We start from the raw sequence: 17,903 nt of genomic DNA, 5'->3' as shown, positions 1-17,903 counted from the left end.
AGATGGGACTTGAGGGAAGCCATTACTGTGGAGATGGCCAGGAAACCATGAATCCTCTGCCATTTATTTTGGGTGATTTAAGAGATCAAAGAAAAAGGGGCAGCTAGGTGGTGCAGTGGATAGAGCACCAGCCCTGAAGTCAGGAGGACCTGAGTTCAAATCCGGCCTCATACCAAACACTTGAATCTTACTAGCTGTGTGATCCTGGGCAAGTCACTTAACCCCAATTGCCTTAAAAAAAAGAGATCAAAGGAAATAATATACCTAAATATTATTATTGAGAGCTCCCCAAATGCAACCTCAAAAACACAAGATCAGAGAATTTAGTAATGCAAGGGGCATTAGAGACCACCTAGTCCAATGGTTCTTAATTCTTTTTTGTTTCATGGACCCCTTTGTGAGTCAGGGTAAAGCTGTGGACCCATTCTCAGAATGTTTTTAAATACATACAATAAAATACATTAAGCAATTATATGGGAATACGATTATCAAAATAATTACAAAAAAAGTTCATCTGCCCCAGGTTAAGAACCCTTGATCTAGTCTACCCCTTTCATTTGATGGCTCAGGAAATGGAAGGCAAAGCTTTTCCTCAAATGAAGCCCACCGCTTTAAGCTCTGACTTCTGAACAGACCCAAGTGACTTTGAGTGTTTCCTCCTGCTACCTTGATATTGCTGAGCTGGCAATATGGGAACATGTCTGCCGACACAATCCTGGAAAGCCTTTATGGTGCCATTATACTGTGGGTCTCATGCTCTTTTTAAAGCCCAACAGGTCTCATAATACTCTGTCTTTTAATTTGGCCCACCTTAAACCCAGTCGCAATGAGGTGCTATCTTTAGTATCCAGCGTTTGTATTTAGGTGTGTCTTCATATTATTGAGCTTTTTTTTTTTCCTTAAGCAGAGATTACAGGACTTAATTAACTTATTGTAGTATCATAAATCCCAGCACTAGAAATGACCACAAAATCCTCCCCCACCACCACTGAGAACATTTTCATTTATGATGAATCGTCCTCTAGGTGCTCAACCCAGAGGCGGGTGGCCATGCAGAACTCAGGGTCATCCACAATAACACAATCCATACAGCTGGATAATAATGAGTTGTCTGCCATGGCCACTCGTGTTTTTGTGTGTGCCTAATCCCTTTATGCTCCACTGGAAAAGGGAGATGTTTATGGGAGGATGATCTGGGTCCTCTCCTACAGATTGCATTCCCTGCGAACTAATCTTCCAAATGGTTTCTATGTGGGCAGATGCACAGGGCTGGAGCCCGGTCCTGGGGGTGACCCCTCTTCTCTACTGCTCTTCACCAGCATGTGGCCCTAGCTGTCCTAACTTTCACAGAGTTGGTCTGCTCTTTCTGGTCTAAAGAAGGAAGCAGAACTTGATTCAATTCAATCCAATGCAATTCAGCTGAATTCAATACAACAAACGTTTGTTATGTGTTGGGTACTTTTCTAGGTTCTGGAAATCTGAATATGAGTCTCCTTACTCTGTTTCTCCCCACTTTGAGGACTGGCTGGGCTTTGGCCTGGGCAATAGAGAAAGGAGATGACCAGAGAAAGGAGAGTAACAAGGGGTGCAGGGGCACCTTGGTGCTCAAAGTCAGAGGGATATGAAGACAGCCTGGCAGTGGCGGCATTCTACTTGCCTGGGTTGATTACTGGGGCCGCCTCCAAGTGATGAGTCAGCTGTGGCAGGAAGGGGTGGAGGTCCTTGGCAGTGAGTGGCAGGACAGACAGGACCAATAAAAACCATCAACCTTGGAAACATCTATCTTTCCCTGAGTCCCCCTGGATTCAAATGCTTCTCTTGGCCTGTATCAGATTGGAAATTCCTATAGAATTTCTATGTATTTATCTGATGCCTGGGCCTGTTGGTTGTAAGACAGACATCAAGCACTGACCTGTGTGGTATACCGTATGGAGCACTGGGCCGGAAGTCAGGAAGACTTGGGTTTAAATCCTGCCTCAGATAATTTCCTACTCGTGTGATTTTGGCAAGTCCCCTAACATTTCCCAGCCTGTTTCCTCGTCTATAATATAAGGATAATAATGGCACCCTGAAGACCAAATGAGAGAGTTATACATGTAACACATTGTAATTCTTTTTTTTAAAATAATATTTTATTTTTCCCTTACATGAAAAAACAATTATTCTTCCTTTTTAAAAAGGTTTGAGTTCAAAATTCTATCCCTAAATCCCTTCCTTTCCCCTCCATGAGATGGTAAGCAATATGACATGGGTTATACGTAATACTTTGTAATTCTTAAAGTACTATACACGTGGTAGTACAGTGGATAGAACATTGGGCCTAAAGTCAGGAAAATCTGAATTAAAAAGAGTATTGGAGTGTTGGAGGAAGTGTTGGTGCATGATTTGTTGTTCACAGATGATTGTGCACTCAATGCAGCTTCTGAAGCTGAGATGCAACAAAGTATGGATTGACTCTGTGCTGCTTGTGCTAATTTTAGCCTAACAATTAACACCAAGAAAACACAGGTGTTCCATCAGCCAGCACCACACCATCCATATGCAGAACCATCGGTTGCCGCAAATGGAGAAGTTTTGAATACTGTGGATAAGTTCACCTACCTTTGCAGTATACTTTTCAGGAATGTACACACTGAAAATGAGGTTGATGCCTGCATTGCCAGAGCTAGCTCAGTGTTTGGGAGACTCCAAACGACAGTGTGGGACAGAAGAGGTATTAAACGGACTATCAAACTGAAGGTCTACAGAGCCACTGTGCCGAACTCATTGTCATTTGCCTGTGAAGCCTGGACTATCTACCAGCACCATGCCAGGAAACTGAATCGCTTCTGTTTGAATTGTCTTAGGAAGATTCCGAAGATCACCTGGCAGGATAAGATACCAGATACCAAGGTTCTTTCTGAATTAAACTGCCAAGCATTCAAACTCTACTGCAGAGAATACTTAAAATTACTTATTTAAATTTGGTATGAGTCAGGGGTCTTTCATCACTCTCCCCAGAGTTTGGAATTGCTGAGTGGGAGGGTAATAAGATATACTATGCACTCACCCTCACTTTCTAGCTACACAAGCAGAGGACATTTGTTTCTATATCAAGCCCTAATCTTCCCACTTCCCACATCCAAATCACGGTTCGATTCAAATATACCCACAAACTACTGGAGAGCTGAAGCCAAACTTGGTCAACAACATACTCTTTAGTTTCTATAGTTCTACCACCTCCAATCATCTTTTCTTGCTCAGCCCATACTCATGCTATTATTTATTCTTTCCAGTAGTATCATATGCCTTGTTCTACACACACACACACACACACACACACACACACATGCATTTCAGCATCCTTTGTTGCAAATATCCAGGTGTTCCTATCCGTGCCTATTTCGCCAAAATTGTCAAAAGAATGTCTGGACAACTCCCTTAAAATTCTCAAAAGGGGAGTAATTAGTAATAGAACAGTTTTGTGTTCTCTTTCCTTGGGCTCACAACTCTTCTTCCAGAATCTAGGAGCAGACAAACTCTCCCATCAGATGATGTATTCTGTAGCCCCTCTATCCTCTAGTGTCCCCTTACTCAGTGCACACACAGGAAAGGTAAAGTAATTTTAGTATTATCCTATTATTATTATTATTATTATTTAGTATTATCCTAGCATCCTAGTATTTAGTATTATCCTAAACAAAAAAATAGATGGGAATTTACATTTCTTGTGAGTAAAATATTATAGAATCTTAAAAGTGGCAAGTGATTTTTAGGTCACTTATCTTTTTATCTGCTTTTTAAAAACACTATTCACACTGCCACATCACAGTGCTGCTAACCCCAATGTAAATAATTAGGAGCTGACTGTGTATCCCTCTTAGTCAATTAAGATATGGTTTTCAGGATTAAAAAAATTTTCTGGACATAAAGAAGAATTTGTTTAGTTTCTCCTTCGGTTGAAACAGTTTACAAAAACCATGATGCATTGAGGAATTTTTTTTTTTCAGTCAGCAAGTATTTCTTAAATACTCACTGTGTGCCAGGCACTGTGTTTATGGCCATATTTACTTCTTCCTTGGTAAGGGAGTTGGGGCTGGAGGAGGGTAGCTCTAATTTGTTCCAGAGCAATCGAATTTAACAGCCTTTTCTATCTGACCTCCTCATTCTCTGATTCTCTGTAGGATACAATTGCAAATCCCTGCTTCTGCTGTCCGACTGTAAAGTCCCTAGCCCACCCCTTTCTTTTCCCCTCTTCTTGGCTGCTCATCTTGGTTGCATCATCTCTTGGATGGCCTTTCTATTTCCTTCCTGGATCTTTAAACTGACTTAGTAGCCTTCTAGTCTTCCATTCCATTCATGAGCTTTACCATGTGTCAGCCATACTTAAAATAGCATGGGCATCAGCATTATTCTTCACACGCATTCCCATTGCCCGGCCAAGTTCCTTGCACTACTGTTCAAGTATTTCAGGGCAATTAAGTAAATTAACCTTAAATGTTTTTAGCCAGGGTAAGGATAGCCATGAGGCTACCCAAAGATATTGATGAACTAACTATCTCCCTTCTCCCACCTCTTCCTCCATGCCATACTGGAGGTTTTAGTTCTAGCCACTAGGGGGCAGACACAATGAAGGCTACTGAAAAACAAAAGTGTGAGAGTGTGTGTGTGTGTGTGTGTGTGTTTGTGTGTGTGTGTGTAGGTGGTATTGAGAGGAGGAATATGTGAATCTGATGGAGCTGCAAGACAGATAAGGAAAGGAACAGAGACTTGAGCAGAGCTTGAGATAGAGGAGGAATTCAAAATCCAAGGGTCTGAATTATTTACAAGGCACCTGAAAGTAAAATGTAAGCTCCTTGAGGGCAGGTCTAGTTTTCATTTTGTCTTTGCAAACCCAGTGCCTAGCACAATGTCTTGCACATAGTAGAATTGAATGAATACATGTTGAATGTTGAACAAATGGAGTGAATTTAGGTAGAATTGTGAAGTTGACAATGTTTGTTTCCTGCACCCCAATCGTTCCCTTCACATATACCCCTCTGTAATGCCAATTTGTCCACCTCCCCAGTGACCTTAAACCTACCTAGTGACCTTAAACAATTCCTTGCATGCCTTGAGTTCTCAACTGTGGTACCATTCTAAGACTCCTAATTCCCATCTTTCCTTCCCCATTTTCTTTTTTTTCCTCCTTCCTTCCTCATTTTCTTTCTTTCTTTTTTTTTTTTTTTGGTTAGGCAATGGGGTTAAGTGACTTGCCCAGGGTCACACAGCTAGTAAGTGTTATGTGTCTGAGGCCAGATTTGAACTCAGGTCCTCCTGAATCCAGGGCCAGTGCTCTATCCACTGTGCCACCTAGCTGCCCCCCCTTCCTTATTTTCAAGGGACCATCTTGTCCCTCCAAAACTTACCAGTCTTGTGTTCCATCCTCTGAGATTTTGCTTAATGTCAGGAGACTCTACTAACTGTATTTTCTCTCCCAGGTTAAGATACTTGAATTGTTATATTAGCCTTTTTTTTTTCTTGGCCAGCACTTTAACAACAAAATGTCAGTCTAATGGATGGAAATGAAATTGTTTAGAGACCAGAACACTTTCTAATACTATCCATATCTTGGTAACTTGCAAGCTTCTTTATCTACCTAAAGTTGGGCCAGTCCTGGAGTGGCACACTGCTCTCTCCATTGCCATCAAAGCCACTTACCTCTATGACCTGTTGAAGAGTAATGATGAGGATGTCTTTCCCAGTACCCAAGTAGAACAGTGACCATAAGAAGGGGACTTTTGAAAATTTGCTTCAATATTACCCCGAGTTCTGTGTTAGAGGGCAACATTGTGATTCTGTCACATTCAAGGAGCAGGTAGGTATCATCCTTAGATCAAAGGGTCATTCAATGGGTGGTTCTTCATACTCAGGGCTTTGCTGAAGCCCTTGGGTTAATCTTCAGTAGGGGAGGGAGCACTGGACTTGGAATGGGGAGAGTGTGGGCTTAAGTCCTAGAATTGGACTTTGTGAGGTATCACCTTGAACAAGTCATGGAATATCTCAGAACCTCAGTTTCCTCATCATTCAGGTAGTGCCGTCAATAATGTTTGCATTACTGAACTAGTAGGGCTCCTGACCGACAGTTAAATGAGATTATATAGGTAAAGTGCTATATGAAGGCGATTATGATTATAATTGGTATTTATAATGACATTTGACTTTATTAATAGTAATAATAGTGGTAATTAATCATAAACTGTTGGAGGGACTTGTGAATTACTTTTCATCAGGAAGCTTTAAAGCTTACAAGGTAACACATTTAATAGGGTGGAGAGGGGGTGTCTGAAAAACAACCTATCTTTCATTTTATTGACAAGGAAACAGGTTTCAAGAAGTGAAGGGATTTGCAATGGAGATCATATAAATACTCTGCAAACCTTAAAGCACTATACGAATACAAGCTATAATGGTGATGATAATAACAATAATAACTATGATAATGATGCATCACCCAAGGTCATACAAGTCACTAGTGGCAGAGCCTAGACACAAATCTAAGTCCTCTGATTCTAAATCCAGTGCTCATTCTACTATACCATACTTTGTTAAAGAAATGGGAGTGTTTGGAGTAGAGGAAAAAATGATATGGGCAACATTGAGTCAATATTGTTGAACTAGAATATACTTCAGGAATCATGTGGACTTATTTGTTCACTTTACAGATGAGAAAACTGAGGCTTAGAGAGGTTTAATGTCCAAATCACATAGAGTTGAGAGTTTTCAGGCATTTGAATATCTTTCAGTGGGAAGAAGGCTTAGTCTTCTATTTTTTTTTTCCAGAGGGAGGAATGAGTTAGGGCCCATAGGTGAAAGGTACAAGGAGGTAGATTTTGGCCGATAGTGGAGGAATAATTCTCTAATAACTGGTGCTATTCCAAGAGTGGCATAGGTAGTTCTCAGGTATTTGGGTTCTGCCTAATTGGAGGTCATCAAGCAAGGACTAGATGATCATTTGTCAGGTATGTTGAGAGAAGCTGTTGCCGTCTGAAAGATTGAGACTCCTCAAAGACTGGAATACAAGACGGGGTCGTCTGGAATGAATTCACAGACTCAAGCATTCTTTAAGTCAAGGTGACAAAGATTTACTGTAACGCTTTTCAGTGGGCAAGGATTCTTAAGAAACCTGCGAGAGACGGAGGATGGAGCTAGGGTTTATATGGAAAAGGGCATGGGAAAGGAATGCCAGGGACACTGATGAGGTAATCTAAAGGTCCAGGTGTCTTTGGGAGCTATGGATGAGAAAGTACAGGGAGTATACCAGACAGGGAGGGAGATGACAGAGGTTTGGATCTTGGGAGTCTGGCAGGAGGAAGAGTCCTTGGGCCAGCCAAGGACAAAACTCCTTGGTCTGGGCAAGGCACCCCTCTCTCTCTGTCTTGATGAGAGAATGCTCTGCAACAAGGGAAAGCTTTGTCACAAGACAGGAGCTTACTAAGGAATTGGGAGGCTTCCAGAGACATGATCTGAGGGCTGGGGCCTGAGCAGCCCAGCACTCTCTCACCCAGCTTTGTGTAGCTGCACCAGGGAGAGAGATAAGGGTCATACTGGGGCCCATGCATGAGTAATTGCTAGGCACAGTGTCCTTGGACTGGGGAGTGATTGTCAGAGACAGTGTTTCTGAGACTAGGGAGAAATTGGGGTACAAGCACCCAAGCACCCCATCAAAGCCACCTAGTACTGTGGTTGGGTATTTGATCTCAAAACAAATATGTTCTATATTATTGTTGAAAAAGGGTTGGAGAGTAACAGATCATCTTTAAAGAACTTGAAGGCAGCTAGCATTTGCTCTCCAAATCTTTTCTCCAGGCTAACCATCACAGATTCCTTAGCTCATCTTTATTTTCCAATATTTTCCAATCCTCTCACTTCAGTTTGATGCAATAGATAGGACACTGTATTTAGAATTGGGAACAGCTGGGTTCAACTCTGATCTCAGACACCTTACCAGTTGTGTAGCTTTGGGTAAGTCCCTTAGCAACCTCTCTGGGATTTAGTCCATCATTTGGAAAACGAAGGGCTTAAACTATTGTTGTTCAGTTGCTTCAGTTATGTCCAAGTCTTTGCGACCCCTTTTGGGGTTTTCTTGGAAAAAAAGATACTAAAATGGTTTGCCCTTTCCTTCTCCAGCTCACTTTATAGATGAGAAAACTGAGGCAAACAAAGTTAAGGGACTTGCCCAGGGTCACTCAGCCAGTAAATTTCTGAGGCTGGATTTGAACTCAGTTCTTACTGACTCCAGGCTCAGAGTCTCTATCCACTGAGCCATCTAGCTGCCCAGGGGCTTGGACTAGATGATTTCTAATGATAATTCCTGCTCATAATCTATGATTCTCTGAGGCAGGGCCCTTTCCTCTTTGTGTATGTGTGTGTAATGGACCTCTTTGACAGTCTAGTAAAGCTTGTAGACCTTTTCTCAGAATATTTCTTAAATCCATAAAATAAAATATGTAGGATAACAAAGAAAATAAATTATATTGAAATAAACTTATCAAAAGAAAAAAGTTCCTGGGTCCTGCATTAAAAACCTCTACTATGAAGGAATTCTTATTCAGGCACAGAGTGAACTAAATGACCTTTCTAGCTTCAAGATTCTGTGCTTCAAACTTTAGTATTAAAAGGAAAACTTGACTTGAAGAAATAGAGACTTGATAATTTCCATTAAATTTTATTGGGCCATAATGGTGCGGTAGTTACACTGTCTTTGGCAGAGAAACTCAGTCTCTGTTCAAGATTCTTTTATTTTTAAAGCAAAAAACCCCCAAAAAACATACCACAAAGCTAGTGAATACTGCTATTGCCTATCATACATTAGCATATAACAATAATTGCCAATAATGTTCTGGGGAATGTGTCTTAAAAGCCTTAGAATCAAAATGGTGCTATCAATATCAATAGTTTCAGCACGTGGCATGATTCTAATTGCACGAAAGAGAACCTATTTGTTTTTAGCTTTTGAAAAGCAAGTCTTGATTGTGTCCAGTGGGGGCACTTTTAAAGTAGCGAGCATTGGCACCTGCTTCAGGTATGGAAAGTTTTTGTTTATTTCATTAGCGTCTGAAGCTTTGACTGGCTGCCACTTTCTCCTAACTGCAAAAATGGAGTTGCCAGTGATCCCTGCTGGGACAAGCTATTAGGAGATTAGCAAAGAACTAACTTACTTTGGAAAAGAGGTTATTATATCTTACAAGTCTGGTCTTTTCATGCAAATAAATTCAACAAGTACTTACTAAATGCCTTCAATGCAAGGTGCTGGAACATAATGATGGAAAAAAAGGGGATCTTTTCCTTGTTTCCAAGTAACTCGAAATCCAGTATTGTGTGTGTGTGTGTGTGTGTGTGTGTGTGTGTGTGCGTGCGCATGCATGTACATGGTGACAGTAGGTCCAAGACAGGAGAAACAACTATGAGACAAGATCAAATTTGATAGAGACAAAGGAGAGTTTCAAAAGTGCTCCAAAAAAAATTGAGGAGAGAGAGAATGCCTTTAGGTTCAGGGACCAAGAAATACTCCATGAAGAAGATGGTACCTGGGCTAGGCCTTGGATGAAGAGAAAAATTTCAACAGGAGATAATTCGGGAAAAGAATTCAGGTTGGGACACAAATGTGAGGAGGTAGGAGAATGCAGGACGAGCTCATAGACTAACTGGAAAAAAGACTGTGAGAAGAGTGTGGAGATCTGGGCAAATCTCTCTCTCTTCTTTCTCTCTCTCTCCCTCCCTCTCCCTGCCCCCTTTCCCTCCTCTCCCTTTGGGGTATAGAACTAGATGACCTCTGAGGTCCCTTTCACCTCTAAATCTATGATCTTCAAATCTTATGTATCAAGTAGGCTTCATATAAGGGTCACTTGCTGGAGACAGAGCTTTGTTGAAAGAAGTGTGGAGATCTGCCAGGAAACTTGATTTCTGTTTCCAGCAAAATTCTGGGACACCTTATTAAAGGGATGGTTTGTGCTCATGTGAAAGCAGTGATCACAAAAACCAAACATGGTTTCGTCAAAAACAGTTCATGCCAGATGACATATGGTACATAGTAAATATTTAACAAATGCTTGTTGATTGGCTAGTTGATTGATTGTGTACCTAGGTTTTAGCAAGACATTCGAAAAAGTCTCCAGTGCTATCTTTGTGGGCAAAATAAAGACGTGGGTTGAATGATAGTACAATAAGTGATAGTACGATGGGTGAATTTGGAACTGGTTGAGTGACTAGAACTGAAGTGTAGTCATTAAGAGTGTGATAACAAATAGGAGAGATAATATCACATAGTTTCAGGGCTGAATGGATTGTAGAGACCATCAAATTAGGATATCAGACAGGTCCCTTCTGGGTTGTTTGCCTTCATCACACCATCATTGGCTTCTTCTTGCACATGCCCTTTCCAGGCTTTGGAGATCAGCCTTCTCTGTGACCTTGGCAGAAGTAGTCCCAGCGTCCCTGTCTGTGTTGTGTTGTTGTTCAGTTTTGTCCTACTTTTCATGACCCTGTGGACCTTAGCACTCCAATCTGTCGGGTTTTCTGTGTAAAGACACTGGCATGGTTTGCCATTTCCTTCTCTAGTGGATTAAGGAAAACAGAGGTTAAGTGACTCGCTCAGGGTCACGCAGCTGGTAAGTATCTGAGGTTGGATTTGAACTGAGGTCTTCCTGACTCCAGGCCCAGTGCTTCATCCACTGAGCTACCTTGCTGCCTCCAACACAGCCTGCCTATTTTTACCATGGTGCAAACTAACCTGGGGCCTGACTGTTATCTTTTGGGGCCTTCTGTTGACATCCTGTTGCTTTGTTCCCTTCCTTCCTGTCTTCTCCTGTATTCCTTGAGATAAAAAGCTTGGAGCAATTACTGGGACTCTACATTCTTCAATAACAACACTGAGATTACCCCCCCCCCCCACCAAAAGCTCCCCCAGCTAACTCCCAATCCTACTCTCTCCCCTTCCTACCAGTTGTAACCCTTTAGGAAATACATTTCATTGTCTACTACATGGAAGAAAAACTGTGCTTGTGATGTTTGTCTTCAGCAGCTAGGACAAAGTATAATGGTTGGAAGGTGCAGAAAGACAAATTTAGGCTTGATATACAGAAAATCTTCTAACAAAAATATTTGTACGTAAGTAAAATGGTGCAGCAGTCACTTACTACCTGTCTAACCTTGGGCAAATCTCTCTTCTTTGTCTCTCTCTCTGCCTGCCCTCTCCCCCCTTCCACTGGGGTGTTGTACTAGATGACCTCCGAGGTCTCTTTCCCCTCTAAATCTACGATCCTCAAATCTTATGGATTAAGTAGACTTCACATAAGGGTCACTTGCTGGAGACAGAGCTTTGTTGAAAGAAGGAATAAAAGGAAGAAAAATAAAGACGTACTGGAAGAATGACTGATGGAACAAGGTTCCAAAGTACATCAGAAGGGATGGAATGAGTGGAAGAATTACTTTTGATATGGACAAGGGCCATCTCATCCTCTGAGACTAGAGAAGAAAAGTTACTGAGTTTTGAAGTATGGAGGAAGAGGGATAAGAAGACCCATCATGGCTGGCCTCAGTTTTCTCCATAAAATAGAAAGCGAAGGCCTCTTCTGAGTGAGCTGAGGGTGAAAATGAGTTGATTTAGACTAGCTTTTGTGGGGAGTGTGATAGGAAGTCAATCAGAAAAGACTGAATGACAACTGGATGACAAAGATGTGTGGTAGTGAGCCTCTTTTTCAGGACTGGAACTAGATAGATGCAGAGCTTCTAACTACCTGATATTTGGTGATTCTGTGGCTAGTCTCCCTTCCCTTCTTCACCTGGTGAACTCCTACCTATTTCTTAAAGGTCAGTTCAAACACCATTTTATTCACAAAGTTTTCTTTGATGCCTCTGGTCTCCTTCAGGTCAACAACAAAGTTTCCCTTCAAATATACCATAAAATTAACAACAAAAAAACCCTCTACTGTGATTGCTATGTAACACAATGCATTCTAGCTGTCTGTTGCAGGAGCATGCAAGGTTTACATCTTGTTTTGGTTCTCAAAAGCCGATTGTTAAATTTTCAGTGTGAGCATTTACATTTTGTCAGTTGACAAATCAAGGCTTGATTTATTGTTTTGTTGAAGGTCTAGACTTAAGAAAGTGATGGAGAAAATGTCAATAATGCAAATTGCCCTTCAAAGTATATTTTGTGTGTCCCCCCCTTCCCCTTTGGAGAGCCACTTGTTAAACATTTACTAGCACACCCCTTGTCTGCACTTATGTATGCTTCCACCAGAGATGCTTAAACTGTGGTCCATGAACTTAGATGGGGAAAGAAAATTACATCTGCATTTCAATATAATTGGTTTCCTTTGTAATGCCATGTATTTTATTTTAATGCAATTACAAACACAATTTTGAGGAGGGGCCAGGCTGACTTTCTCGGGCTCCTTATGTAAACTTTACCGCTGCTTCCCAGAGGAGTACTTCCTGTGTCCAGTAGGCCACTCTCCTCTGTGTCCCTAACACTAGTTTTGCTTGTTCCTTTCTTGACTCCTTTGCTAATCCTGTTTCCTTCGCCTCTCCTAACCCCTTTCCTCCCCTCACCCTCCTGAGTCCAACACGTCCTTCTACAGTTGCTCAGGCTCTACCTTGACCAGAGTCCAGTTGCTTCAGCCCACGTTGATCTTTCACTTCACTAAAACTCCACTGCCCTTATATAAGCAGAATGTGTTAATGTTGGTGTTAAGGTTGTCTCTGAAAATAAGTGTCTGTGAATCTAGTTGAACTGAAAATATATTTAAAAATGCTTGAGGGCACGGATCATTGCTTATGTTCTTATCCCCTAGACCCCTACAAGTATTAAGCACAGTACTGGACACATTCTTGAAAGCTGAAAGGCACTTTGCAGGTTATCTGGTCTGACTGGCTCATGGTACTCATGAGGAATCAGGGAAGGTCACAAAGCTCATAACTGGCATAGGCAAGATTTGAATTCAGGTCTTCTGACTTCAACTCAAGGGCTCTTTTCCCTAAAGAAGAGGTTCTTAACCTTTTCATGTGTCCTAAATCCCTTTTGTGACAGTCTGGTAAAGCCTGGGGACCCCTTCTCAGAATGACATTTTTTAAACAAAATAAAACACATAGTTTTACAAAGAAAAACAATTATATTGAAATCTAGTTATCAAAATATTTTTTTAAAAAGTCCACAGATTCTAGGTTAAGAACCTAACTTAAGAATCTAGAAAGCTATTACAGTGCTTAATAAATACCTATTGATTGATTGACTGATTTTATATCTCTTAAGAGGCAATGCGTACAGATGGTAAGAGGAGAGGTAAGCTTTTCTCTTGGCACATGGCAAGCATTTAACAGATGCTTTTATCTCTCTATCCAGGGCTGGGGATTGGGGTTTCTTAAATTTGGGAATGAAATGAGTGATTTAGCAAGATTGGAGGCTCTGTGATAGAGCACAGTAGAGGCATGTAATAAGTGTTTGTTGAGTGGATAAATCTGTTCCCCAAAATAGGGAAATAGGGGCAACTAGGTGGCACAGTGGATAGAGCACAGGCCTTGAAGTCAGGAGGACCTGAGTTCAAATCCGACCTGAGACCAAATACTTGACTAGCTGTGTGACCCTGGGCAAGTCACTTAACCCCAATTGCCTAAAAAACAAACAAAAAAACAAAAACCCAAAATAGGGTAAATACCCTAAATAGGATGGACAGTGATCTTGTCAAATTGGGTTAGAAGGAGGCATTCTTGGATTATAAATTAGACCTGGAAGGAACCATAGAGTTTGTCTAGTGCAACTCCTGATTTTATGGATGGGAGAAGTGAGGCACAGAGAGGGTGACCTGCCCAAGGTCATACTGCTGCATATATGCAGCAGTAATAAGATTTGAACTCATGTCCTCTGATGACAAATTCTGTGCTCTTTGCTCAGTACCTCATTGCTTCCTAAAGCACAAGTGAGTGACTGGGAGGCTCCCAGATCCCTTTGAGTTCCTGGCACTTAGTTTAAGAGTTTCATTTTTGCTATTCATTTCATTTTTGGGGGACATTCCTTGACCTTGGCTCCAGAGCCTCCCCCAGGTGTGAGGAATCATATTTGAAGAGAATGTTGGTTTATTCTTTTCCCTGGCTATAATTACAGCCATTTGGGCTTCTGTTATTGTTTTTGCCACATGCCCTTTGCCTTGATCTCAGAGCAGGTAGCCCCCCCTCCCCCACCTTTTTTTACCCCCTTCGGCACTGCTTCAACCTTTGAGATTTCTTCCTTCTGATCTCTTGCAGAAACATTCCTGCAATCCTGTCAACAGCATGATTCACATGGCCAGTGGGAGGGAAGCATTTGCTTAGAGGCTTTAAGATTTCCCAGTTTGATGTAAAGTGGCCATGGGGGTGGGGCTGGGGATGTGGGTGGGAGTAGGAAGGTGGGGAGTGGGATTACCTTGAAAAAGGCCTTCTCTTAAAGATCTTGGTTTCACTACAAAGTGATAGAAATCCCCAGAATTCCATCTATCATCTTCCTATTTTAGTATGCAGACTGGCAAGGAATGTAGCAGTGACAGTCATTCAATAAACATTTATTAAGCATATACTACGTAGTAGATAAGAGCTGGGGATACAAATACAAAAAAGAAAGACAGCCCCTGCCCTCAAGGAACTTATAATTGAATGGAGAAGATAGCATACACAAAGTGGGGAGAGGGTGGGTTGGTCTGTCGTGATGAAGACCAGCCCAAAGGGGTGCATCAGGGTTGCAAATGAAGAGCTGGCTGGCCCAGGAGCCCTTTTTAAATAGTCTATGCAACACCTCTGACTCTGACTCCCAAGTCAAAGTGAACTGGGATTCCTAGTTGAATCAAGACCAGTATACTCATCTATGACCCATAGAACTAGGGGCTTTCCCAGGCTTGGGTAGCTTTCACCTCAGAGCACAGGAAATCCACTTCCTGGGCTCAATTCACCTGGGTTCAGAACGTATCCACAAGGGTTGCAGAAGCTTCTTTTCACTTGGTCTATTGGAATATTTTATGAAATGCTTAATATCCTTCCATATCCTCTAGATATCTCTATCCACTTCCTCCCATATCCTCTAGATATCTCTATCCACTTCCTCAGGCAGAGACAGCTTGGTGGACCAGTGGATAGAGTATTGGGTCTGGAGTCAGGGAGAACTGAGTTCAAGTCAGCCTCAAGAACTTACTGTGTGACCTTGGGCAAGTCACCCAGCCTCTGTTTCCTCATTTGTAAAATGGAGATAATAATAGCACCTATTTCACAGGGTTGTTAGGATCAAATGAAATAATATTTGGAAAGTGCTTAGCATAGTGTCTGGCACATGGTAGGTGCTTAATAAATGCTTGTCAGATGAATGACTTAGCAAAGTCTGAAATATCTGAAATTCATCCTGGAATATCTAGAATTCCTAATTGAAAAAAATTCCAGAAATTTAAGTTGCTCCTAAGCAGACCATATACATTTAAGGGGAAGCTCATAATGATGTCTCTTGGAAGAATGCCAAGAAAGTACTTTTCCTCAAAGAGTGTCACAAGCCAGACAGAGCATGGCTGAATGCTGCTTTTCTTCCTCATCTGTAAAATGAGGAAACTGGACTAGATTATTATCTCTAAGATGTCTTTTGGTCATAAATCTATGATTCGAAAGCCTGTGATCCATCTTGGGAACCACAGTCAACTGCATGATGGAGAAAATAGTCTTCCTTGGAGACTGTGGACATTACCATCTACCTGCTTTGTTGACAGGAGAGAGTAAGGTAACTGATTCCTGGTGGCCGTGGCTCTGGGCAACCATTCTCTCCTTTTATCATGTGTGAGGAGGTAAGAATTTGACTTAAAGTCTTCATTTCTCTTGATTTTATTTTAAAGTAGGATTGCCCGGATTTTCAATCCTACTAGTTCATCCCATATGATTGAAGCTTCTGTCAAGTCAACAAGCATTTATTAGAAACATCTGCTATGTGCCAGGCTAAATGCTGAAGATACAAAGGAAGAAAAAAAAAAAACATTCCCTACTCTCAAAGAATTCACAGTCTAATGGGGAGACAACATTCAAACAACTACATACAAATAAGAAATATTCAAGATAAATTCGAGATAATCCCAGAAGGGAGAAAAGGGAAGACTTCTTGAAGAAAGTGGGATTTTACCTGCTGTCCCACTGTGGATTAATTAACACTGACTTTGGTTTTGTAGCTACTTTGTTTCCAAGCATTAAAGAAGGATGCATTTGGATATTTAGAAATAGAAACAATTCTTTTTTTTTTTTTCTAAATAACTTTGCAAAGACTGGTGGATTTGTAGCTAAAGGACTTGGATTAAAATCCCAGCCATGCTACTTATTACCTGTGTAACCTTGGACAAATCACATCACTTCTTTCAACCTCAGTTTCCTCGATTGTAAAATAAGGGTGTTGGACTGGGTGTTCTCAAAGTCTCTGTCAACTCTAAATCTGTGATCCTATGATCTAAATTAGTTGACTAATTATGCTAGGATCTGTGATTTCATGTTCAGTGTACCATACTTGATAGAGGGCTAGCCTTGGATCCAGGAAGACCTGGGTTCAAGACTTGCCCCTGATACATACCAGCTGTGCAGTGCATTAGTCATTGAACCTCTTAATGCCCTAAGGAATCCTTTAAGACTAAACTACAGATGAATTGTTGACCCTCATTGGTGGAATGAGTTTCCACATCAGTAGTTGCTTACACAAATGACAATTCAATTTCACCCAGAACCAGGACAACCAGATAGCCCTCACCTGGAAAGTGAGATAGTTCTTAAGAAGGATCTTAGACTTAAATTCCAAGATTCTGCTTCTAAGTTCTCAGCTCTAGACTTCACATAAAATTTCTAACAGCCTCTTAACAATTGCAGAGAGGGAGCCCATGGAAGCTTCACCCTCCACTGAGTATTATTGCATTTGTAAAGATAATATTAATACAAAATTTTAATGCTCTATGGATCATTATCTGGCTGCAGACCAACAGCAGGGCATAAAACATTAACAACTAAAATGGGTGGGGGGAACGATTCCTTTGAGTTTCTAATTGTTGTTCATTACAAAAAGCTACCAAAATAGTCTTGAGCTGATTCATAGAGAATTAAATAGATTTGGTTTAATAATATCTTCAGGTCCCTGAATAAATTATGAATGCATCCTGACTGGTAGAAGGAGACATTGACATTAGGAAATGGTAATGAACAGATCTTTAAGAGGGAAAGAGGGGGAAAAAAACCCTTCAGCTGATCATCCCATTCAAAAGCGATTAAGGGCTGATGAGATGAAAGTTTTTTCATGGGTAGATGTGCAACAAGTCATGAGTTGTGGACTTTAATAATATATTTTCTTCACAAGCAATAACACTGCAATTAGGAGATGCTCATTGAGGTAGAAATAATGGTAAGTGCTGGGCAGATTAGGTTTGCTGAAGGGAGCGATCAGACATACAGTAAAACAACATATTCCAGGTTCTTGTTGGTATGTAATGTCTCCTTTATTTACTTATCATCTCTGTTGAACAGGACTCCTGGCAGTAATGAGGCTACAGGAGTGTACATGGGATCCTGTAGGATACTACGAATTATGGGAAAGATAAATCTGATAATTACCCAGTCTAATGACAGCACAATCTTGTCTTCCCTCATGGAGAAATTATGTGATGGTGAGAGAGAAAGGAAGAAGCCCATGGCTAGAGAACAGGGCCTTGGGACAGATATGTCCATTCTTTACTTGCCTGATTTCTGCTGGGGAACTGTGTAATTCTCATGAACTCTGTAATTTACATGGCTCTCAAATTCATATGGAAGGGAGGGCCACTTACTTAGGTGAAAGGTTTACAAACCTTTCCCTTTTAGTATTACTATACTTGTATTAAATATATACAAATAATAAGCTGGAAACAACTTAT

Source organism: Vombatus ursinus, unplaced genomic scaffold (genome assembly GCF_900497805.2).
Source record: "Vombatus ursinus unplaced genomic scaffold, bare-nosed wombat genome assembly UNPS02005264.1, whole genome shotgun sequence".
NCBI lineage: Eukaryota > Metazoa > Chordata > Mammalia > Diprotodontia > Vombatidae > Vombatus > Vombatus ursinus.
This window is presented reverse-complemented; position numbering follows the sequence as displayed.